A 6515-nucleotide genomic window follows, 5' to 3' on the forward strand; every position below is an offset into this window, starting at 1 on the left:
TTTCATAGTCACTTGTGTCGCACATGATTTTGAATGGGAGTTCCCAATCAGGTGCTTGCACGACTGGAGCGGAGACAAGGGCTTCTTTAATTTTATGAAACACGGCTAAGCACTCATCATCGAACTCGAAGTTCATTTCCTTGCAGAGCAAACGCATAAGAGGTCTAGCTATTTGAGAAAAATCTTTTATGAAGCGTCTATAGAATCCTGCGTGCCCTAAGAAACTACGAATTCCTTTCACATTTGTGGGGGGGGGGGTTGAAGGCTTGTCATGACTTTGATTTTTGCTTTGTCAACTTCAATTCCTTTTCCCAAAATCCTATGCCCTAGCAAGATTCTTTCTCGTACCATGAAGTGACATTTTTCCCAATTTAATACTAATTGCTTATCTTCACATCTTTGCAAAACTTTACCGAGGTTGGCCAGACATTTTTCGAAAGAAGATCCATAGACTGAGAAATCGTCCATGAAAACTTCCATGAAATCTTCGATAAAGTCTGTGAGGATCGACATCATGCACCGCTGGAAGGGAGCATGTGCATTACACAATCCAAAAGGCATTCGTCGATAAGGGAACGTGCAATATGGACAAGTAAATGTCATTTTTTCTTGGTCCTCTGGTCGAATAGGGATTTGGAAAAATCCATATTATCCATCAAGGAAGCAATGGTAGGGGTGATTAGCTAACCTTTCTAGCATTTGATCTATGAAGGGAAGTGGAAAATGATCTTTCATAGTTGCTGCGTTTAGTTTCCGGTAATCGATGCACATACAATGTCCAGTGACTGTTCTTGTAGCGATCATTTTATCTTTATCGTTTTTAATAACAGTGACTCCTCTTTTCTTCGGGACAACATGAACTGGGCTAACCCAAGTGCTATCTGTGATAGGAAATATTATTCCGGCTTCTAAAAGCTTCATAATCTCCTTCTTGACAACATTCATGAGATAAGGGTTTAGTCTCCTTTGACTTTTGATTGAGTTTTTAGCATTATCCTCGAGATTGATCTTGTGCATACAAAGATCTGGAGAGATTCCACGTATGTCATCAAGTGAATATCGTAAGGCTTTTCTATGCTTTCTCAGTTCACACAACAGCATTGTGGTTTCTTCTTCTGTTAAACCAAAGTTGATAACAGGGTAAGTTGAATTTGGTCCAAGGAAAGCGTACTTAAGTCCGACTGGAAGACATTTAAGGTCAACCTTCGGGGCTTTCAGCTTGCTCCATGGATCATTTATTGTTGCGGCTGTGTCTTTAGGAGGTGTAGGAATGTTTGTTTAGTCCTCAAGATTTAGATAGTTTATGGGCTTTTGTAAGTTTCAGACTTATCAATCATTCGTACGCATTCACTTGAAATTTCTTCAAGGAAATTGCGTTCGTCTTTTGTGGCTGAAAGCGTGACACTTAAAGGGTCGTCGAGAAGTAGATCTTCATAGACTTCCTCAATAATTCCATCTAGCTCATCAATCCCAGGAAATCCTTGGAGAAGACCCGATTCCCCCTCCAGCAGCTTGTGTCTACAATCCTAAACAGCCGTATTCTAGAGCCTTAAGAGCCCCAAAAAAGGAGAAAGAAAAAAGCTAAGCTGAAAGAGCTAATCGATCAATTGAATGTGAGGTTACCTTTCGTAGAAGCTTGTGCTATGATTCCCCCTTTAAGAAAATTCATGAAGGGTATTCTAACTAATTGTTTAGCTCTTGAAGAAGGTGTTATGATGATAACCCATGAATGTAGTTCTATCCTGGAAAGCCGGATTCCTCAAAAGAAAGATGATCCTGGGAGCTTTGTACTTTCCTGCACGATTAATAATGTAGCTTTTGAGCCTGCTCTCTGTAATTTGGGATCGAGCATAAACATGATGCCTCTTTCAGTTGCAAAATGTTTAAAATATCATACTTTCTAGCCCATTTATTTAGTATTAGCTGATTGTTCCGTTAGGAAACCCATAGGTATATAGATGTTCTTGTCGAAATCGAAAAATGTTCCAGACCAACTGATTCGTAGTTCTAGAACTAGAAAGAGAACCTAAGGATCCCCTTATTCTTGGACGACCATTCCTATCTACAGCCGGAGCCATAATCAATGTCACAGAAGGAAAAAGTGACATTCATCTAGCCGGTCTAGTTATACAGTTTGACATGAATAAAAGTTTTGATAAACCGCTCCTGAGTGTGATAGCTTTCACATGATCGGAGGGGTCGGCTTTGCTTGAGCTTTCAAAGGAATTTTCACTTGGCTCCTCCTCGGAATTATCTGTGTTCTTAGACTTATTTTTAATCATCAGACTAAGGAGGGTGGAATATTTATCATTGAAATCTTCTTGCGTCCTTTTTATTTCAGAGCTAAGGACACTGATTTCCCTAGACTTAGTTTATTCAATCTCTAGAATTTTTTTGTTTATATTTTCAGTTTCAGAAGAGGGAAAACTAGGATAGGGATGGAATTAGCCCAGATTTGTTCTGAATAGAATTTCTCACGGTCGTATAACTCGTAACCGTGGTGGAATGGGTCTTGGCCGCGGTCAGCATTTTCACAACCGTGGTGAAAGCATGTTTGGCCGCGGTCCGAAAGAATGGACCCGCAGTGATCAGGTACGAAAGGAAAATCTTGAATTTGATAGACTTCTTCAGTATTCACCATCTCTTGGTTATAAGAATCTATTGGCTTGTCCCAACTATCAAAGTTACACGTATTTTGTACCTTGTTTGGTTGTTGCAATCCAACTTGACTCATTATTTGATGGAGACACTTCATAACTTCTCAGAAAGTGCAGACTTGCCAAAGATCGCTTGATTACGGATATTCCCTGCCAGGTTGTTGATGAAAACACGGATATTGCATCTTCTACAGATCTAGTTGAGAAGTCTCAATTACTTGCTGTGTCGAAAGAATGTTGTAATTCTTGAGATACGCCGCAGTAGAAGATACACATCAGGTATTTGTCGGAATATCCATGGTGTGGATAATCTCTTTGGTATTCTCTGAATCTTTCCCAAGCATCATAAAGATCTTCGTCTTTCTTTTGTTCAAAAGTTCTTATCTTGTTCCTTAAGAGATTGGAACGAGTTCTAGTGTAAAAGCGATTTAGGAAAGCCGCTCTACACTCTTTCCTCATTTTTATTGATGCAGGTTGCAAAGATTTTAGCCACTTGCTGGCATTGTCTCTCAAAGAGAATGGGAAAAGACTACACTTATGGTAACCCCCATTTGATGTAATGGCTGCACATAATTCTTCGAACGACTCGATACGGTCCATTGGGCGTTCGGATGAATAACCATAAAATTGATTTTGTTAAACTAAGTTGATATATGGTACCTATATTTCGGTTGAATAGCTCTTCGATCTCCCAAAAACTTTTGAGTGAATCGAAACTTCCTATTAGTTCATCATCATCTTCACGTTTTGCTGATTTGATTAGCTCCTCATCATCATTGATCGGATTGTCTAGCTCTTCATCACTCAGGTCATCATCGCTTGGGTCCCCATCCACACAATATGGCGGATCACCGAGAGTTCTGGGAATTTGTTCCCGGTCTCCCATTGTCAAGTAACCTGGAAAATTCAAAAGAAAAAGTAAAAGTAAACATGTGCTATAATGGATTTAAGCTGGGATTCGCAGCGAAACAAATCAAAGTCCCCGGCAATGGTGCCAAAAACTTGATGCTGCAAAAGTAGGGTGTTTTTTTACTAAGCTTCATGTTTTAAATTTATAACCCCTAAATGTCTGCAAGTGCATAGATGTGCGCTATAGTACTTAGGTTATTGGTCCACAAAGACTTAGTTGTTTCAGTACGAATTCACGCTAATGCTTGAATCAGATAGAACTAAACAATGTAGGTTTTTGGTTTTGGGTGTAACTAAATCTAAACTAAAAAGCAAGTAAAAGGCAATTAAAAACGAAAGCAAATGTAAGCAAGTAAAAATCGAATGTGTAAGCAATGAAAAACGGACGCTGGACTTAGGGTATTCGTAGGGACTCATGGACTAAACCTAAGACGAAAATAAGTAAATGATAAAGGTATTCGACTACGTATGTTCTAGAACTCGAGCCACTGAAGTATGAATAGCCTAGTTTCGCAGCACTAAACAACTGTCTCTCGCAACCCTGACCAGTAGGTTTCCACTCTGATCCTGGAATATCTTTCGCAGCACTAAATGCAGACCGTCAGAAGTATGACACTCGATGAAGACCTTCTCACCGTACGATTATCCCCAAAATTCGAGACAACATAGAGGAGACAACCAGCTTTCTAATGCAATTGGTTTGGAGATAATCCAACGGTTAGATCTTCAGATATATCCGATGCACTAAAGACAGAAAATGCAGTCTCGAAGGAGAGCATAGGCCGCGACCGCGGCCAGACCATGATTCCCCGCAGTCAGGACAACCACGAACGCGGCCAGACATCATTGACGTCCGAAAATGACCTAATTCAAGCCCAAGTTCAGACCACTACTTATTCTTCAAACCCTCGACGTTTCCAATGAATTAGTATATACTTGTTTTAGGTCATTCTAATGACCAAGTCGTGGAGAGAGAGCAGAGAAGAGCCGCATAACTTCGGAGTTGCCGTCTTTGGGCGAAGAAGGAGTCGCCAAAGGAGCCATCATCGATCTCCATCTTCATCCTCGTTCTTCATTCTTTACGTTTCTCTTATTTAATTTCCAGCAAACTACAATACTTTTGTGATGTTCTTATACTTTATGATTGAGTAATTCCCTTTTTGAGTTGTAAGGGATTTTTCAAAGGGAATTCATGGTTTGATTTCTGGTTTGTTAGATTAGGATTTATCTTTAGAGTTCTTCGTCAAAATTTGCGTTTCGTTTAAGTGGCTTGGATCGACCATCTAGCTACTACGATTAGGTTGATTTGCTCACCGAAAGTGTTGTCAAATCGATTAACTCTATTTAGATAAGAAAATTCTCTTAGACAACGTGAGTCGATCTAAAGCGTTTTGTGAAATTATCAAACTAATTTGTCTAGACACTTAGAGAACTGAATGAGAGTTTAGTAAATCTGAGTGAATTGATTTGTGATTAATACTATGTGAGTACGTTAGTCTGGGTTTGATTTCAGGAATATATCTATAGAAAACTCTATGTTTAATTCCCGGCGTATTCCCTAACGCCCAATACCTTCTCGTATTGATTTGATCTCATTGTTTACTTGTTTTTAAGTTTATTATTTGCTATTTTCGTCACTGTTCATAACCTCCAAACAAACACCCATATTTTCATCTTAGCTCAGTTCTCATCTCAAATAAACTCGTGTTGCAGTTACTTGTTCTTCAGTGGATCGACCCCTAAGTATTACAACGTACATATGTGCGCTTGCAGAAAACTAGGATTAAAACCTGAGCACATCAAGTTTTTGGCGCCGTAAACGGGGACTTTTAACGTTGCCTACGAGTTTCAGGTCAGAATCGAGTTTAAGGTACGTTCTCTTGTTCATTTTTGAAAAAATATATTTATATATACATACATATATATATATAAAACAAAAAACAAAAAAAAAAATATATATATATAAATCTAAAATAATTTATATATATATATACATATAAACAACACTGAGATGGGCGAGGATAACAGACACTTGTAAGGTGTAGATAGGCTTAGAGATAACCACCACGTCCAGCAAAACGTTGATGAGCACGTTAGGTTACAAAACGCTCCTCGCTTAACTCTAAGAGATTATAACACTCCATATGTTTTCTATGAGAGTCGTTCTCTCATTAGCCTACAACTCATCAACATAGACTATGAGATTAGTCTGAAGCTCATAAAATTGGTCAAGCATAACTGGTTCCATGGCGATGCATCGGAGAACCCCATGGACCATCTCGAAGATTTTGAAGAAATCTGCAGCACCAAGCAATCGATCAAAGTTCCTGCAGATTACTTAAAGTGCAAGTTGTTTCCATTTTCTCTTTGTGATAAGGCACATGCATGGTTTAAGTCTTTGTATCCTGGTTCACTCGGATCATGGGACGAATGCAAGGATGCTTTCCTTAACCATTTCTACACCACTTCTAGATCAAACTTCTTTAGAGACAAGATTTATAGGTTCCAACAAAAAAGTGACAAACTTTTTCATGAAGCTTGGGATCGTTATAAAGGCTACATCAGGGAATTTCCTCACCACGGTTTTACAGAGACATGCATCTTGAACACCTTCTACAAATGTCTTGAATGGACATCTAAGGCACCTCTAAATGTAGCAAGCGATGGAAACTTCATGACAAGGACTGTGGAAGAAGCTTACATCTTAATTAATAATCTTGCTGCAAGCAGCAGAAACAATTGTCCTGATCAAGGAAGAACATCACGTTCTACTTCCCATGATAATAAGGAAATTGAAGAACTTAAAGCCATGGTAAAATTGTTTCTCGAAAATCAACAGTGTTCTGTTAATGTCTGCGAAGCAGTTAATACAGCTGAGATTAATCATCAACTTGGAGCACAAGATCACGCCCATATGAATCTCCAATCTGCTCCAATATCAACTCAAAC

At 39.0% G+C, this 6515-nt stretch overlaps 2 non-coding genes across 2 annotated transcripts; one reads left to right on the plus strand and one right to left on the minus strand.

The window, feature by feature from the left end:
• The first annotated feature begins 2949 nt into the window (after positions 1-2949).
• LOC112087372 lies at positions 2950-3057 on the plus strand. Its single transcript, XR_002900056.1, has one exon. It is a non-coding gene; the product is annotated as a small nucleolar RNA R71 (small nucleolar RNA).
• Positions 3058-6041: 2984 nt separating this feature from the next.
• On the minus strand, positions 6042-6152 carry LOC112087352. The gene has a single exon (XR_002900038.1). It is a non-coding gene; the product is annotated as a small nucleolar RNA R71 (small nucleolar RNA).
• Positions 6153-6515: the final 363 nt, after the last annotated feature.

The sequence above is a fragment of the Eutrema salsugineum genome, unplaced genomic scaffold, assembly GCF_000478725.1.
Source record: "Eutrema salsugineum unplaced genomic scaffold, Eutsalg1_0 scaffold_18, whole genome shotgun sequence".
NCBI lineage: Eukaryota > Viridiplantae > Streptophyta > Magnoliopsida > Brassicales > Brassicaceae > Eutrema > Eutrema salsugineum.